General features: G+C 46.9%; 1 long non-coding RNA gene across 1 annotated transcript; it reads right to left on the reverse strand.

Annotated features, from left to right (window-relative positions):
• Positions 1–969: 969 nt before the first annotated feature.
• On the reverse strand, positions 970–15,507 carry LOC115250260 (uncharacterized). Its single transcript, XR_003888844.1, has 3 exons — positions 14,197–15,507; positions 13,874–14,093; positions 970–2,582 (listed from the first exon to the last, which is right to left on the reverse strand). It is a non-coding gene; the product is annotated as an uncharacterized lncRNA (long non-coding RNA).
• Positions 15,508–17,646: the final 2,139 nt, after the last annotated feature.

Genomic DNA, 17,646 nt, shown 5'->3' on the forward strand with positions numbered 1-17,646 from the left:
GATGTCAGAGGTAACTGTAGATCAACTGCGACCACAGGCGCTCGTGTAAAGACTGGTGTCGTACAGATGCAGCGCGGTTTGATGTGCACTGTGGGAGTCGGCCGGTAGCCTCTGCAAGTTCATGCGATGCTGATTAAGCTGATTATAAACTTTAATCTGGTGTGAAGGGGTTTTTTTTTTTTTTGCAATACAGTTTTGCATAAATCTTTTCAAAGGTTTAGGTTGAGGTTAACCATGACGTCCTGGTAGATACGTAACCACCGAAGATCTGCTATGTCATGCACAACATATCTGTGTGGCCACATTAACTTTGTTGTGTGACTGACTGGTGTTTATGTATAAAAAGCTGTTGCCGCTGTGTATTTTAATTTGACAAGTGATTAGAGTAGAAGTAAGAACTTCTGGTTGGGATGTGTGCACATGGATGACCTGCAGAGTGGCCCTCCCTCACACACCCCTCACACATCCTGTGGAAATATGGGATAAATCAATGTAATCTAAATTAAACACATATTTCTCTAAATCAGAGCAATGAAGACTTTTGTGGTGAATAACCACTCGGATGTGTGTGTGTGTGTGTGTGTGTGTGTGTGTGTGTGTGTGTGTGTGTGTGTGTGTGTGTGTGTGTGTGTGTGTGTGTGTGTGTGTGTGTGCAGACAGTGTGTGGACAGTTGAGGCTCCAGTCAGTGTCTGAGGCCCGGGGGAGATGTGGAGTCCGTCCTGCTCCAGCAGACAGACTGGTGGAGATTATACAACTTAAGATAGACAGATATTCAGAGAGGTTCAAAGACCACAATGTCGGGTTTTATGAGAGGATGTCTGAAGATTGCAGGCTACAGCAGCACTTAAGAGACACGTAATTGAGGGGAAAAAAAGAAGAAAAAAAAAAGAGCGTCCTTATCTCAACATGTCGTTTGCTGTCTCTTACAGTGATGGAAGAATAAACAAGTTAGTAAAGGTAATCTAGCTTTATTCATTTACAGCACGGTCCTTTTAGACAGGTCAGTTCAGTGATACTTTGTTTTAGATTTATTATCTCACTGGTACAGAGATGTCAAAATCAGGCTTTATACAGATATTGTTGCTAACGCAGGGGGATATGCATCCATGTTGTTGTCCTCCTTCATGTTACAGCACTTCAAGCTACAGAGTAGCAAATAACTCACCCAACACCAGAGGACTAATAGGCACAGAGCAGAGACATTATGTGCACCAAGCTCACCCCAAATGCTGCCTGTCACGCTCTATATTTGGTTTCAAAGGGCAACTCTGCTCCCTCTTATCAACCCCAATACGTACATGGCGACTGCATGCAAACCCTGAGTGCTTCCTGAGAAGAGCCCAAGAGCCCAGAGAGCCGACTCTCGAGAGACTATCTCCGTGCTCTTGACCCAGCGGAGCAGCATGGAGACGGCCTTATGGTAACAGATGCACACAGGCAGCGATTATTCTCTTAAAAACTCCAGATTAAACTCTTTACGGGGAGGCATGAAAAGGTCTCAAGTGGTCGGCTCTTTGTTTCTGAGATGTGGTCAATTATCATCTGATGTAATTAGAGCAAGAAAAGGTCTGTGTTTGGATAATGTAATTTAGCAAATGTGCAATGAATCCAAGCAAATGCTGAAAAGCAGCGATTGGTTACTGGGCCCGGGACTTCAAGTTCATTATAATACACAAAACCATTCTGGTTGACACAAAGCGAACATGTATTAATCATATTTTCTCCCTGCCTAGGTGAATTTGAAGCTCCCACATGGGATTTTTCAAAAGCTCCTTAAATTAGCTTTTTGTTGCTTTTATTTATATTTTCTAAACCTTGTGCTAAATGGCCTCATACATAGTTTTAGCTTTCCTTTTGAAAAATGTCCTCATATTGCTGTCTTTATGGCCTGACAGTGTAATGATGTGGCCTAACAGCAGTTACTAATGCATCAAAATGCAGCTGAAGGCCATATGTTCATGCTTAATTCCTCCCCATCGCTGTGACCTGCGCCCATATCAAGGATTTATATCCCAAATCTGCTCCCTCTGACCTACAATTAACCATAATGAAACCTAGAAGACGCGGCCTGTCGAGGGTTCTGCGTGTCCCTCGACTGTGCACGCGCGTGCACATACATGCATGCATGTTTTTTCCACGTCCTCTCCCGCCCCCTTTCTTTTCTTTTTAGCTCTTCCATGTTACTTTTCGGCAATTGAAATCAAGGTAATGACCGGGCAAGGAAAAAGAATGTTCTTTCAATAGATAATTAGGGAGATTGGTTTACCAGGACCACTCAAAGCCTATTCAGATGCAGGGCTGAGGCCAGGCCTTGTTGTCTGCTCAGCCTGTAAGGCTCCCAGGAGAGGCATTCGCCTTGGCTTCATTTCTCAGAGCAGGTGCCTGGCAGGTAGTCAATGGAAACGGCCAGTTGAGATATATAAGGGCCCCATCCCCCTGGACAAGGGGTCAACATCACAGGTCAGGGGTCATGAGCAGAGGTCACAAGGTCAATGTTTAGCACACAGGACTGGCGAGGCGGCTGGAAACGTACCGCAGACAGCTCTGAGCTCTGTGGTGAAGGCGTTGATGTGGTCAGTATCTGAATGAATACAAGAGGCCCCCGTATTAGTTCAATACTTTTCATCACAACATGTAAATTAAAGTTAGGAATAGCTCGTATTCTCTGCACTGTGCTGTTATTGGACAAGATTATTGCCTGACATGAATTACATTTTTATTTATTCATCTTTAGAATATGTTTCCCTTTGATATGCGAACATGTGTGTACTAGTTGCGTCATTGGGAATTTATGTGCATGCTGGGGTCCCACGAATGATTTATTTCCATGGATTTCCCCGTCACGTCTGTTTTATTGGAGCATCATTATTCCACATCAAGCCGAGGCTTCTGGTCCCATGTCCCAAACATCTTTTAAACAACAAACGTATAGGACTGGGGGTCAGAGGTGACGTGCTCTCTAATTTCTAATTAAATCTCAGCGTGGAAAGAGTGATCTGTCATTCCCCTGTTGGCTTCTATTGACAGGGGCTCAGCTACTACAGCTTAGCACATAAAGGGATCCACATTAATACCCCAATACAAGCCCACCGGCCCTGGACTTCAGCCACCTCTTGCTCCCTGGTGACAGCCCAGGGGAAAGAGCATGTAAATGCCAAAGCAGTAAGAAACGGCTACTGAAATAGGCAGAGGCTTCAGAGAAGGGGGAGGTTTTTATCTGTGCTGTCACTCTAGTGGCGGTTCCTGGGAGTGCAGCCCTGATTTAGGGCCGGATCTGCTTACGCGGCCTGTGGGTCTGTGTTTGTGCGATATGTAACTGAAACTCTGTCGGATGGGCGAAATGTGTTCGTGATTGATCACAGAAGGCGCAGTACACAAAGAAAGTTCAACTCCAAACTTGTGTGTGCAGGTTTTTAGCCAAAAATACATTAGTATTTCTGGTAATGGGCGCAGCATCGTTTAAAATATGCGTGCCAATTCTAATCAAATAGAAAGCCCGTGAAATAAATATCTGTTTTCTTACAACCCGGCTGTTTACAACACAGGGGACCGGCTATATAAACAATGTGCAGCGAATGAGGAATTTCTTTTAAAGTATCGGAGCGGCCAGCATATGTTAGATATAGGAAACCCATAGCATCAGTGGCTCCATTTCGGCTGCAGGGGTCAAAGGCTAGGGAAGGTCAAAGGTGTCATCCTCCTTTCTCATCACGAAGTGCATTAACATCGTCTAGCTGTCCCTTCTGATCCAGATGGTTGAACAGGCCACAAGACAGATGCCCCATTTTTGAAATATCTCAGCGCACCATCGAGAATAAACATGGCTCCATCTTCGTATTTCAAAGGAATATGGATATGGGGGGGGGGGGGGGGGGGGGGGGGGGGGGGGGGTGAAGATTGCGTAAGGTCAGGCTGCGTTAAGCGTCCTTCCATTGATTTTCGGTGGGATCGGAACAGATTGTTCTCTGTGGTTTTAAACTTTTAAGAAGAAAAGAAGAGAAATGGCAAGTAGTGAGGAAATCAGGCGCACTTAATTTTTTTGCCCGTTAAACATTATTAGAAAAAAGTTTTTATTGTTTTCGGAGGATTCGTTGAGTGTCGTTAAAATCCGCAGACTTGTTGGTCTGTTGCTGTTGGCAGAGGTCCACGGTTCCGCGTTGAGAAATAGTGAGGCAGCACACAGGGAGGAAGTGACCTCACGCTCATGTAGGCCATTCAACTGCGACCTCTTGGAGAGTCTATACAGCCTTAATTCACAGTTTCTGGTGTCACAGGAGAGCCAAACTGCACAAAAATACATGTCAGAGTCTATCTTGTGATCTCATGAGTCTGTGTGCCTTTTCAGCCAATCAGCACTGACTATAAACGCATGGCTCCGCCTCTCTGAACCTGCAATTATTTTTACAGTCTGAAAAAAAGTCTTCCAGACAGGCTCACCATCAAACAAATGGAGGCCCTCTGAGGCAAATGGAGCGAGGCGCCCTGCGGGGAGCTTTGGGCCTGTCCTCGTGTCGCTCCTCAGATATGCACACACACACACTTGTGTTTGCAGGGAGCAACAGTGACTCATATTGTCTTTCTTGTGCTCACATCCAAACATACATAAACTTATAGTACCCTGCCCACAGACCCCTGACTTGAACCTGCTGCTCTCACTCAGCAATGCATAAATCACGGGGCTCTCAGCAGCGCTGCTGTCCCTCAGTGCCACGCTGAACTTGACTCCACGGGAATAAACCACTGAAACTGGATACAAAAACTAATCCAGCCCAGGAGACAATTGCTGGCACACTGAGGCCCTGGAGGTGCTGGTGCCCCCCTCCTGTGATGATACGCGGGCCCTGTCAGGAGACCTCTGACTCCTGCTCTGAGACTTCACAGGCCTGCTACTGGTCAGAGATCAGAGATGGGGAGAACGAGTGAGGACATGAAGAGAAGAGGGTGCTGAAGACGCGAGCTGTCAAACAGGCCTTCTTGTCCTTACAAACTGTTTCTTGAAATATTCCTCCTCAACAACCGGAGTTTAGGATTCACCTTGTGGAAAAGGGCTTCTTTGTTTTCTGCATTTAAAGGCTGCTACCTACCTAAGTTTTGCAATACCGCAGGTAGGATTAAAATTAAAATAAAAGCTAGCTATCAAAATAATGGTTAATGTGATGTGATTTTTGTAAACACAGATTTTAAAAAAATAAATAAAAAGAGGCTATTTTCCTTTCGCGTGTCAAACAATGAATGTAATGTTCCCAGTTGAGGAACTTTTGCAACATGACACCGCGTAAAAAGCTGTTATAACATGTTATAACTGAAATATTTTTCCATAAATACAGAAACCCTTTACCCTTAGAATAAAGCCCCCATTGTGAAGGTTGTTTGTTTATTCTGAGGAGCTCATTTGTTTCTGGAATGTGAAGTGGAAAAGTCCATTGCTCAGAGTGATTGATGAATCACCGGATCCCACCTTATCAATTATTAATCAAAGCTGATAACACTCAGGTGGAATAAAACGCCCGGCCCCAGCTCCAGCTATTGCCCAGCGAGCAACACCCTGCTGTAAACGTTCCGACATCTCATCCCGTAACGTGGCAGCCCCCCGCTCTGAGCCTCCACGCCCTCTGCCACAGCTACGGGCCTGCCACCAGCTCCAGTAATACAGGAATGCCTCTGTACTCCTCGCTGGAGCGGCCATCTTTCACTCTGATAACATCAGGCACCAGGGCTGGAACAGCCACGGGGCCCCGACACACACGTTTATGACTTGAGTATCCGGGACTGATATCCGCGGCCCTCGGCCCAATGCCCCCTCGTCATATACTTAGACACTCAGACAATCTCCCTCTCTGTTTCTGCCTCGCAGATGGCACACAAACATGTACACATGTATCCATGCGCACGCCCCCACACACGTGCACACAAGCATCTAAGAATGCCTGCCAGCACCCACACACACCCATACACACACACACACACACAACCGCAGACTTTACACCCTTAACTTTTGTGCCCACAGAGGCACAACTGTGCGAGGCCTCCAGTCAACTTGCATTTTTATTAGATTTGATTAAGTCAGGCACCAAAGATAAATCAAGTCACTTAATCCCTAATTTGCAATTAAACTCTCAACCTCATATCACTTTACAACGACCTTGAGAATATAGATTTGTAAGATGTACAACCAAAGTAGCAACAATAAAAGATAATGATAAAAAAAGAAAGAAGAAGCCTTTCTCCTGGCCATTTTTTAGTTTTTTGGGTTTTTCAGAGCTGACACATAAGGGAGGGAGATGTGCCAACTATGACACCAGCATGGATTCCCCTGATCCAGTTTAATCTGTATCACTATGATAAGGAGACGCGCTCACTGAATTACAGATGGGTCTGCGACAAATCATCAAGGCTGTGTTTAAAGAACATTTCATACAGTAAAAAACACAAACACAATGAAAAAGGATTTGCAGAGTTGCGCAACGTTGGGTTTCAGACAACAATTTGGGGCCATTTGTGTAGAAAAAGTCTAAACATAAGGCGAGGTTGATGGTTTTAATCATTTTTGAGGATATGGACAACGTTTTCAAAGGGAAAGAGGAAAATAACTGTTCTTAGGATCTCCAGGAGTAGCTGTTTCTCCTTGGAATAAGCTCAGGTTCAGGTCACCCTGACAGGGAGAGGTGGTGAGCAGCAGAATTAAGTAGAAAATATATATTTATGTTCTTTTTTTTAAAGCCCAAACTGTGCAGTTTAACATCAAAATGTCCCATTCTGACCCACCGTGCCGGCCTATATTTCTATCGTTGAACTTTTCCAGGTTTATCAGCCTTTTTTCTGGCTCAGCCGGGTGCTACGTCAATGCGCTGAATGATTGGGGATGATGGAAACAAGCTGGAAGCTTCATGATTCACGATGCTAGCACTCGCTCACGCTTGTTAAAAGTACCCAAATCAAGCCAAATAGCCGACAACAAGTCGGAATTTTGCATATTGTCTTTTGCCATTTTTTCATTGCGTGCACATTGTTTCAAATTAAGCATGGCACACTGGAAGAGAGGCAGAAAATTCTGAGCCTCGCTGAAGTTGTCCTTTATTTCGCCTGTAGAAGCGATGCACGGTTAAAGAGCCTGTAACGTGGAGGCACAAATTTGTACGCTTTACTCCAGCGTGACCCCAAAACAGACAGCATGTGTCTTTTGATGGACAACCCCACTCCGGTCCCTCCCGCTGATGGTCAGTCACACAAACAAAAAGAGGGATGGGATGAGTTTCTCAGGGGAGTGAGGATAATAAAATCAGGCTGTCTGTGTGTCCTGAGTGAGGGGCCATATTTGATGCTCTAACAGAATGAAGGTCTTTGGCGGCCACGCCTGGCATTCTTTTAGCTAAAGCAAGCAGATTTCTTTGAAACCTGGCCACCTTAGCCGAAGAGCCATTACTCCCGGCTTTTCCTTTACATTAACCATGCTACAGCCCTGCAAGTGCATTACCGGCTGCCCCGATTGTACTCCCGCTTGTTAAATATTACCCCAACAGAGCTTTTGATTTTATTGTCATTTTTCCCTCCCCATACCGTTTATCCTCCTCCTCTCCCCCCGATCACATTAGGATCGATTGCTGCGTGGCAGCGCTGGCCCAGACATGAGGACCAGGACAACGCTATAGCGTGATTGTGCTCCTCAGGCCCCGCCTTGGAGACTATTCAGGCGACTAAATAGAATGATTTGCCCTTAGATGTCAAATTTCCTCCGAGACAAGGATGTCAATACCAATTAGATTGCCTGCAGTTGCCTTAGTTACACCAGCCTGCCCAACCTCTTCTCCTCTAAAGAAACACACACTCTCTCTCTCTCTTTTAACATCTCGCTCACATCTCTCTTTTTTAGGCAGAGTGGTGGTCTCGGCACCAAGCCTTTAGCTTCAAATCAGTTTTATGGCTGGCGCTGTGCAGACATTAGGCTAACTCCATTAGCCTCTGAAGGAGATGGCCTGAGGGGATACAAAAGGGCCAAGATGTGACTGGTCTCTCTCTCTCTCTCCCTCTCTCTCTCTCTCTCTCCTCTCCTGTGTGCGTGTGCATGAAGGTCTGTGTCTGTATGGTGACAGGGTGAAGGGGTAACATTGTCTTACAGCGTCTTTTGGCATCTCCTTAAAGGTCACTGTCTGCTGGGCCGGGGAGCAAAAGCACACCGAAGCAAGAACATAAACAAGAAAGAGAAGTAGGCAGAAAATGAATTAATGAACAAATGTAATTAGGAGAAAGGGAGGATGGAGAGAGCGGGAGAAAGGACTCTGTCTCCACTTAGTATTGTGGCTCCTGCAGGCGCTTAAGTGCTAACATGACAAACAGATGTGGCCATGGCCGGCCAGACATAGTGCTGCACACACACACACACACATTTACACACACACGCCCACGAGTGCACCAACACATTCACAAACACAAATGCCATTTGTCTTTCACTGTCTCAGCTACCTCAAAATGAACCTGAAGTGAAAATACTGAAAAGGGGATGAAAAACAAGCTTTTCTGTCAGCCGGATGAACCCGACGGGTATAGAACCACATACATGGTGTGGAAGCAAAGAGTTAAGCAAAACGGCTAAACCGCTCCAGTACGTACAGAAAAAAAATGTATACATTCTCTGGGACCTTAGATGTAATTATGGAACTAAAAAAAAAAAGAAGTACACAGCTTGCTTTCTGTTTTTAGGAAAATGGCCCCATACACACACACACACACACACACGAGCCTCTGGTTTGTGTTTGATGCTTTGCTGTACACCAGAACCTTTTTTCACAGCCTTTGATCCATCACGTCTGTCTGATGATAAGAACTCTCTGTTCTTTACTCAGCTGTCCACCAGTTATGTCTCCATGAAGTCATCTCGTCTGGCTTTAAACGCTTAACTGCTGTTGGTGTTGCTCGCAGCACTCTGGATCCACTGACAAGCTTCTGGTTGTTTCTCCCTCCGCCTCAGCACTTCAGCTCCACGGCCAGCAATCTCGTCAGCGATTGTGTCGTTTGCGTCATTATCGGGGCAGAAATATGAAACCGTGAGCGTTCTCCTCCAGGTTTCAATTACCAACGACAATCGCCATTAAAAACTGCAATCGACTCAATCAATAGTTTCCCAGAAAGCGCCCAAATCGGCACGAGATAAAGTAATCAGCTCCGTTTTCAGTTCCGATAAAAACGCGGGGACTGTTTCCAGACTCAGCTACGGCGCCATTATCTTCCAGCCTCCTGAAAATTAAACACTATTACAAGGTTTCGTGCCAAACGCAGCCAGAAAACTCCATTATTGAACAGCACGACTGGTCTGTTTCCTCAAGAACACAAGGCTCCAAACCAGAACAAACCCAAATCCATTTCAACAGGATGGATTCAGTCGGGAGGAAGAAAAAAGGGGACTTTGATTTTGAAGTTGGTTTAACCTTGCGGTGACACCTATTGTCGATGCTTTGAAACGGTCGAGAGGAATAGTTTCCGCATGGCGGGAGCTGCAATTAGGCGCCACATCTGCACCAGCGGCAGTTCCCCCCTCTGACCTCCAGTTCGTGGTGCGCTCCGAGCATGGTGCTGGTGGGCGGCCAACACAAACAGTTCCAGGGGCTGCAAATAATTTTATGACTTGAATTTCTACCGTGCAGAGAATTTTGTCCATATATTCCTGCAGTTCCGTGACGCTGAGTGTAGAAATCGAACAGCTAGAGGCCAGAAAAAAGCGGCGAGAGGCCCCGATACGAGGAGGAAGTGATGTCGTGACGCCCTTGAGTCAGACATTTGCAACCACACCGCCAATAAAGCACTCTAATCACAATGATCAAGTCATTAAACATGCGCTTTCTCAAAAGAGCCTCCTGACTGATAATTGCAGATCGCCAGCGTGCACTGAAAATGGCGAGGACCCCGGCTCTGAGAGGTTCACTGACTGTCGGTTATTTCGGCGCTGGAACCCAACGACTCCGCGGCCTCTCGACTTACACGCGTCTCATTAAATGCAAGCAGTTATTTCAGGCTACAAGACGGATGTCCTGCACCCTCAGGTTGGCATGTTTACCTTGCTCTCCTTTTTCTCCTGCTGAATAGGCACCGAATGTGACCATTAAATATATTGCTGATGGAGAGACAAGGAGAGGCGGACATCAATATGGAAGTGGACTGGAGTTACCGCCGGCCGCGTCACATGATAAGTCCGCCCTGATGGACACCGTCTCGGGGTCGCATTGATGAATTTTCACCTATTTCATTTTAGTTTAGTGTTTGCTCGATTTAATTCAATTTCTGCTTTTTGCAATTTCCTCTGTGTCTAAAAAAAAATAAAACAGAGGAAGAAAAAGATCTTAAGGACGTGGCGCCCTCCTTAAAGTCCGACTTTCAGCACCTCTGAAATTAAAGCTTAAGTCGCCCCAGAGGAGCAATTAGACGATAGGTCCCACCATTGACCATGTTCTGCCCTGTGTTTACTCATGACTGATGTCCCAAACCCTTTGAAGCCCCTCACCACGGCAGCTCCAGCGCCCCTTCCCTTCCTCTGGAAGCTAATGTGAAAGAGCAGCAGAGGACAAGACAATCGGCGGCCTTCGGACTGCGGCCATGTGTTCGCATCCCGCCAGCGCTGAGGCAAGCGCCTGGCGTGGGGCTGCATTAATGAAGGAAGGAACCTGGATCGGCAAAAAAAGATGCCGTGTGATATGTCGTGGCACACGCAGACGCTCACCCGGTCACATGTGCTAGCAATAAGTTAGCTGCTGCCACTTTGCTTAGACAAACAGATGGAACTGCTCTGGGAGTGTTGTGGTGATGGGAATATTTCCCAGAATACAGAGATGAATGGCATTTATGGAAATGCTGCAGGGTTACAGGAAAGTATTAAACGCTCCACAGAGCTTTTACGCTGCTAAAAACATTCTTTTGTTCAGGTCACGTTCTTCTTCCTTCTATTTCAGGTCAGTTTAGTTACTCAGCTAAAACGCCGCTCTTCATTTTATGTTGAACTTCGCTCACGAGACGGCAGATTCCTGCAAAGACGAGCGCCACCAGTCTCCTCCGGCCGTTGCCCCATTGTGGGAATAATAAGTTCCTCTGAATACGCTGTGGTGTCGTTCATAACTCGCCGATGACAGTTTTGCTCCCAGGCGTTCAGCAAAGCACGCCGAACGTCTCTCAGAGCTCACCGGCTCGTTTGGAACAGAGACGTGAGCCGCGTCGAGAGCAGAGGGAAAACTGTTTGTATTAACATTTCAAAGGGACAGAAGAAAGAACCGAAGGACCAAAGAGAGCATGGGGAGGGGGGGTAAAGACTGCATGGAATGCTTATGGATGAACTGGAAATGAACCCCTGAAAACTCAATCTGCACCTGAGATGATGTGTTGTCTCACCTGGACGCCACCTTGAGTTTGAAGCTGGCGTGCAAAAGAAAGAAAAGAAAGAAAAATCCCAATGTTGTTCTCGAGAGCTTTCAAATATCGTCCTCATTCAGCCACGGTATAAAACCACATTCTCTGTTGTTGTTTTTTTTTTAATTCAATGCTTTTGGTTTTTTTTTAAATGCACAGACATTTTCAGACGCTCCCTGCACGTTTCCTTTAATCTGACTTTAAACTCAACGACTCTGACGCTCCAGCGCCAAAGACGCTCACTTTCCACTTTGATGTGGACCCACTTTGGTGCCGTTCCAATCCTTCCTCGGCTGTCATCAGCGACACACACCGCAGCAAAGCTGCGACTGCAGTGAGATAATGAATGCGTGGTTGGAATGGTATTTAAGCGGCCTAATGCCCTGTTTGTTTTCCCTCTGCACTCTCCAATGAGAGTGTGTTGAGTGCCGTGATTGGTGTGTCTTTGTGTGTGAGTGTGTTTAGGGACACGCCCTCCCCTAAACTGGGCATGCAGGTCTTTCTGTGTGTGTGTGTGTGTGTGTGTGTGTGTCTGCTTCAGTCACTCACTTTCTCTCACTCACTCTTTTCTTTCCCTTCTTACTTCCCCTCTTTAATGTCTGCCTGTTTCCTCCTCCTCCTCCTCCTCCTCCTCCTCCTCCTCTTTTATGCCCCCTCCCTCTCCTCCCACAGGGACTGTGTGCATTCCTGCCAGGAGGGGCGGAGGTGTCTGTGATCCAGCCTCGATAAGGGCCAGGCCTCCCCTTCGTGCTGCCCTCACCCCCTCCCTGGGAAAATGGGTGCACCCTCCCTGGCAGGGCACCGGCTCCCCTTTGAGTGTGCTGCCAGCCGTGGCAGCGGGGACTTAACTTGATTTGTTAGTCTGCTGCTTCGTGTTTGCCCCGAACCCCGAGCGCCAACCCCCATTACCAAAGGTCTGGTTAGCTGGTACAGATCCTGAATCTAGGGGGGTTAAGGGGGTGTTAGGGTGTCAGGTAAAGGGGAAGAGGATGTAGGAATGTTCTGGGCTGGACACAAAAAAAAAAAATTTACGTTTTCAACACAAAACAAGGAGACATACTGTAATCTACATACTGTAATCTAAATAAATGCTGCATATTTGCACAATTTTGTTATTCTATATACGCAATAATATGTTGATCTTTTGTCATTCATGTTTCAAATATGCAGTGCTCTCTGATATCAGAATAGAGGAAATACAAGCTAACATTTGATAATAGTTGATAATAGTTGTAATAAGCTAAACTGCTCATGTTAGATCTCCATTGTGCTAACAGCTCCAAGGTGAGAGTGTATTTTAATGTGCTATAATCTGTGTAAATTAACAGCATATACTTTATTTGATCCTATTTGTACAGTGTGTACATTACAAATACACAGACACATACACACACGCGCGCACACACTCGACAAACCATTTTACTAATAACCGAGTTAGCATTTGTAAAGGCCAAAGTTTTTTGCATTCTTCCCCCGATTTGCTTCTGGTGTTTTGTAATTGGCTCTCTTCTCGGCACAGCGGCGGACAGCAGGCGCGGCGGCGGCGGTGGCGGCGGCGGCGGCCCAGCCGGCCCATTGATCTTTCATCAGCCCATAGAGTTAAAGCTGAAGGCATGAGGGAGAGAGGCTGGAGAGGCAGCCCCTCTTTTTTATGGCAGCCCGCTGGAGCCTGCCTCGGATTGTTCCCTGCTTCCTCAGATTGTTTTTCATTTTGTCAGGGCGCAGAGCCGCCGCCGCTCCGAGTAGGTGAGGTGAAGTGTCGAAGACATTTAGAGGAGCACGTACCAGCGACAGGGTATGTGGATACAATAGTAAAGGCCCTTTTACTGATAAGCGTCTTTGTGTGCTTGTATTTTTAGTTCATAGGGTGTGTCCTACTGTATGTTATATTCTCCTTTTTGGACTGAATAGATCGGGCCGGTACACTCATTGGACAGCGCTGGCTGTGGGGAAGGGCGTGCTTCCTATACATGCACATTAATTCTATATATTTTCTTTTATTGAGTAAAAGATCTAACTTAGCTATTGAAATCCATGGGTAGCTTTTTGCCTCGTCTGGCAATTATTAAATATTGTAGTATAAGACCTTAAAAGTGAATTGTTTGTTTTAGGTGTGACATGCTGTCGCTCTTTAAAATAGTAGCGTGCGGAATTGCTTGTTTCGGTGTTAGCCGTCCAAAGCTGAAAACAAAGCTCCTCCTTGGTTGCAGCAGAGCGTTCAAGAGAGGCTTTGAGAGGTGGAAAGGAATAAGTGTCATATAAATGTGTGTGTCCAAGTGGGACGTATTGAAGATCGCAGCTGTTCTGCCTCAAATGGCAAACAGTAGCAGCGCTAATCCAGTGGAAGAGATATTCATTTGACTGCTACACTTGATAACATTTCTCCACGGACTCCCACACTATTAATCAAAACCATTTTACATTAAGAAAAAGTAACAAGAGCTCTCAACACAAATCAAATTTCACTTAAAGGACTGAAATTACCTCCTCCATTTGCATGAGAGCCACGGCAGTGGTCAAGACGTCCATACGATATCCAATGAGCGGGTTTGGTCGGCGTGTGGGTGTGGTCCGCTGTATCCCCAACAGTATTCCATTGATCCAAGGCTCTAACGCTGAGCTGCAGCAGCCGTGCAGGCCCTGAACTTGGTCATCTCACCGTTACGTGATATTGCAAGCTTCTTCAGTGCAGCTCCGTGGGGACCTGCTCCAGAGGAGAGGGAGAGAGAGAAACAGACTTCAGATTTGCAGATCAATTTTCACTGGACTTTGAATATTTCATGTATGGAGCCGTGCAGCCGACGCACAGATGGGCTGGGTGCTTGTCTGAAGGCACACCGGCTTCTATGGGGGAAGTAAGGGCTCGCTTTGAAAAGCTGACAGTAAAGTAAAGCCTCCGAAGTTGTGGGGGTCATGTTTGTCCTGAAATCAGCTGTAATGCTGCAGAAAGGCGTCCGTGTCTGAGGCTGGAGCGGCGACGCTTTGTAATGAATGACAAGAAGACTTCCGTGAGAAGATGTTGCACAGGCGCGCGCTCACGTGGCCAAGGGCCGGGTGAAAGGAATCGAGTCTGGATCGTGTTTCCAGTCCAAGCCAACATGTGGTCGATGAAAGACTGCGATAGCGCCTCGGCCCGGTCCTGGAAGCAAACGCACAAAACATGTTTGAAAAGCACGTCTCAACACACAGACGCCGCGCCGTCCCGCCGCCGAGTCACCTGCCTGTTCGTGTGTTGCCGTCTCCTTCCCGCCGTGCCGCAGCATCATTAAACGGGGCTGCGTCCCCAACGGAAACCTCACACAATTCTAAAGAGAAACATTCAAATTACGACCCCTCGAACCTGGACCATAAATCAGTGGCGGCGGCGGCGGCGATGCAACTGGATGACTCACTCTCACGGCGATAACCCACCCCTGACCCCTGCAGCTTCGCCCACAGAAAGGATGTTGTTTCACCCTCTGTCTTCGAATCCTTTCCTCTCGGCGAAGACGCGGGTGAAACGCGAGCTTGTCGTGCCTCGTGTTTGTTTATCAAATATGCTCCTGGACTGGCGTTCTCCCAGGATGGCTGTAACCGAGAGATTCCTTCGTGTAGGCATTAGAGCCGGCTATCGCTGCTGAATTATTTATTGGAAAAAACGCTCCCCTTCCTTGAAGGTTGAGGACGCTTGCTGACTGTGAGATACGGTTGAGGCATGAAAGTAAAATTAATATTGGGTGAAATCCTTTGATTCCATCTGTCTTTACTTCTGCAGTAAAACAAGATTATATCCATTTTAATAGCGTCTTTGACAAGTGTATTTCCTCCTTTTTTTAATTATCTAAATGCTCCCTTCAAGCAGAAATAAAAAAAGGAGAGAATCAGCGTGCACGTAAAATAATAACGTGCAAAAGTCGGAGGGGAGACGGGGCGGTTGGCTATCTCTGCTGCCAGATTTAAATCACAAATGATTTGTTCAAATCAGAATAAATCACATTTGGTAATTTTCTGCGTCTGCTTTATTGTGTTAGTTTTGTTTTTTTTAGTCTGCAGCAGTGAAAGACGGAGAGACAGGCAGAGAGGCCTGGCTATTGTCATTCAATAGCCCAGCCATTTTGGAAATCACCGCTCTCGATTTGCTGCCGCTGCCTCCCTCTCTGTATTCCCTTATGGCTGCACTAGATGGAAGGCTTCCTCTTATAATTTACAAGTTGCACAAAGGCCACCCCCCCCCCACCCAGCCCCGCCACCCCTCCTCACTCTCAGAATAACATACACATGTCAAAGGCAGAGCTGAATGACCCAACGATGGAAGCACCAACTTATGAATTTATTCATTCACTTTGAGCAGGGCCGCGCGCTTGAATTGATCCAATTACGCAACCTTTAGTCAAACTTTTCCAAGAAAGCGCAAATTGTGAAATCTGGGCCCCGTGCGTCTCCGTGCATTAGCGTTCAGGCTAAAAGCCGCTCCATTCCCAGACTAATAATAGTGATCTACGCCTGCTCACTCTGCAACTAATCAATCATACTTAGTGTGTTTAAACTGGGAGAATTTACTGAGAAATCACAACAAAACATTGTCTTGTCCATGCGAGCGGCCCGCCACCGCCGACGTTATGCAACAGTGAGGCGATATCTGCTGAAATAAAACGCTTTCGCCATAAAAACGGATGTTGCCGAGCTTTTGTGAGCTCTGGGCCTAATTTGAATAAAATCACTCTGGCCCCGTGACCCCGGCTAATCTAAACACTCTCACACAAAGAGCCAGTAAAGGGGGCCCGTGACCCATTTTGTGTCCTGGCCCATATTTCAAAAACTCATATAGATCAACTTTGAGCGAGTCAGCCACCCTTTCTGTGGAGAAAAGGGGGAGGAAAAAAAGAGGATTTCTGGGAAAACAGATAGACGAGGCGAGCCGACTGAACGGGGGAGAAAACGGCATAAAATCTGAGATATTCATGGATGCGCGTGTGCGTGCTGACAGGCTGACGGCTTCACCTAAACTGTCCTGTTAAGAGCAATGCCGGAGCTTTGATACGGAGAAATCAGGCCGGATCTGCACTCTGATGGCCTCACGCCGACGTTTATCGGCATGAAATTCAATTTCCTACTTGTTCAAAGAAGAGTCAGCACACCGGTGCACGCTGCGCCCAACTAAGGCTCCATTTGACTTTAAAGTCATTACAGTAAGCAAAAACAACACCGCTGCTACCTTCAGAACCAGCGCTGAAGGTAGAGCACAGACATGTCAGCCTGGAGAGCCCTGCAAAGAATGCTGAAGGACAGGATTGGAAATTCGGGGGGAGATCTCCAGGCTGATTACAAATGAAGCAATGCGTTAATGATGACACTGTTTGCGCTCTAATGTGATGAATTGATTTCACCAGGTTGAGAGGTTGGGGAGAGGACTTGTTCGTGCAACTCACTTTAGGGAATCGAAACAAAAGAGTGTTTTCAGACTACTTCAACATGTCGTAACATCTATATTCTCAAAGTGTGTCATCCTATACAAAGACATGCTTCATCAGTGGAGGAACGTGGCAGCAGGTAAAACAGGGGTCAGAGGAGTTGGCTCCGTGTGTTTAATTAAGCCTGATAAGACGTCAGGGGTACAGCCATGACGGTGTGAGAGCTGCGTTTGATTAGACGGACCCACGGCCGGGGTTAATGAAAAGCTTTCCTGGCATACCAAAGATCTCAGAGGAGGTCCGAGTAGAAAATAAAACACGACTCTTCATCTGGTAAAACTCCGCCGCCGCCCAGCAGTCTCGGAGAACGGCGTGTGTAAATGTCCGCAGAAAAAAAGGGAAGAAAAGAGAAGAAGGACCGAGCAGAAGCGGGCTGGCTGCTGCCGCATATGGCCTCGGAACGCGCCCTGCCTTCCGCGCAGTTTGTGCGCCAGGCGCCGACCAGAGTAATCTGTTTACAGTGCGCGCGTTGATGGTCATTTTTTATGATGCTGTTTAATCCACGGTGGAGGTGGGTGAGGAGCGCATGCACGCGGGGGGGGGGAAGGGGGGGGGGGGCGGCAGTCTAGCAGAGCTCCAGACAAGCTGGCTCCAGAGGCCATCTCTGTAGGCGATGGGCTTCTCTGTTTAAGCAGCGAGACAGGTGTAAATCTCTGCTGCGATCTTTACTCTGCACTCACCTGAATGTAAATAAATGCTTTATGGCCGAGCAAATGAACCTCCTCTTTGCTTTCGTGGGCTTGTGCACATACAGAGTGCACCCTGGGGTGGCTGTTATTGTCATGCGTTGTAAGACAACACCGGGAA

The sequence above is a fragment of the Takifugu rubripes genome, chromosome 6, assembly GCF_901000725.2.
Source record: "Takifugu rubripes chromosome 6, fTakRub1.2, whole genome shotgun sequence".
Taxonomy (NCBI): Eukaryota; Metazoa; Chordata; class Actinopteri; order Tetraodontiformes; family Tetraodontidae; genus Takifugu; species Takifugu rubripes.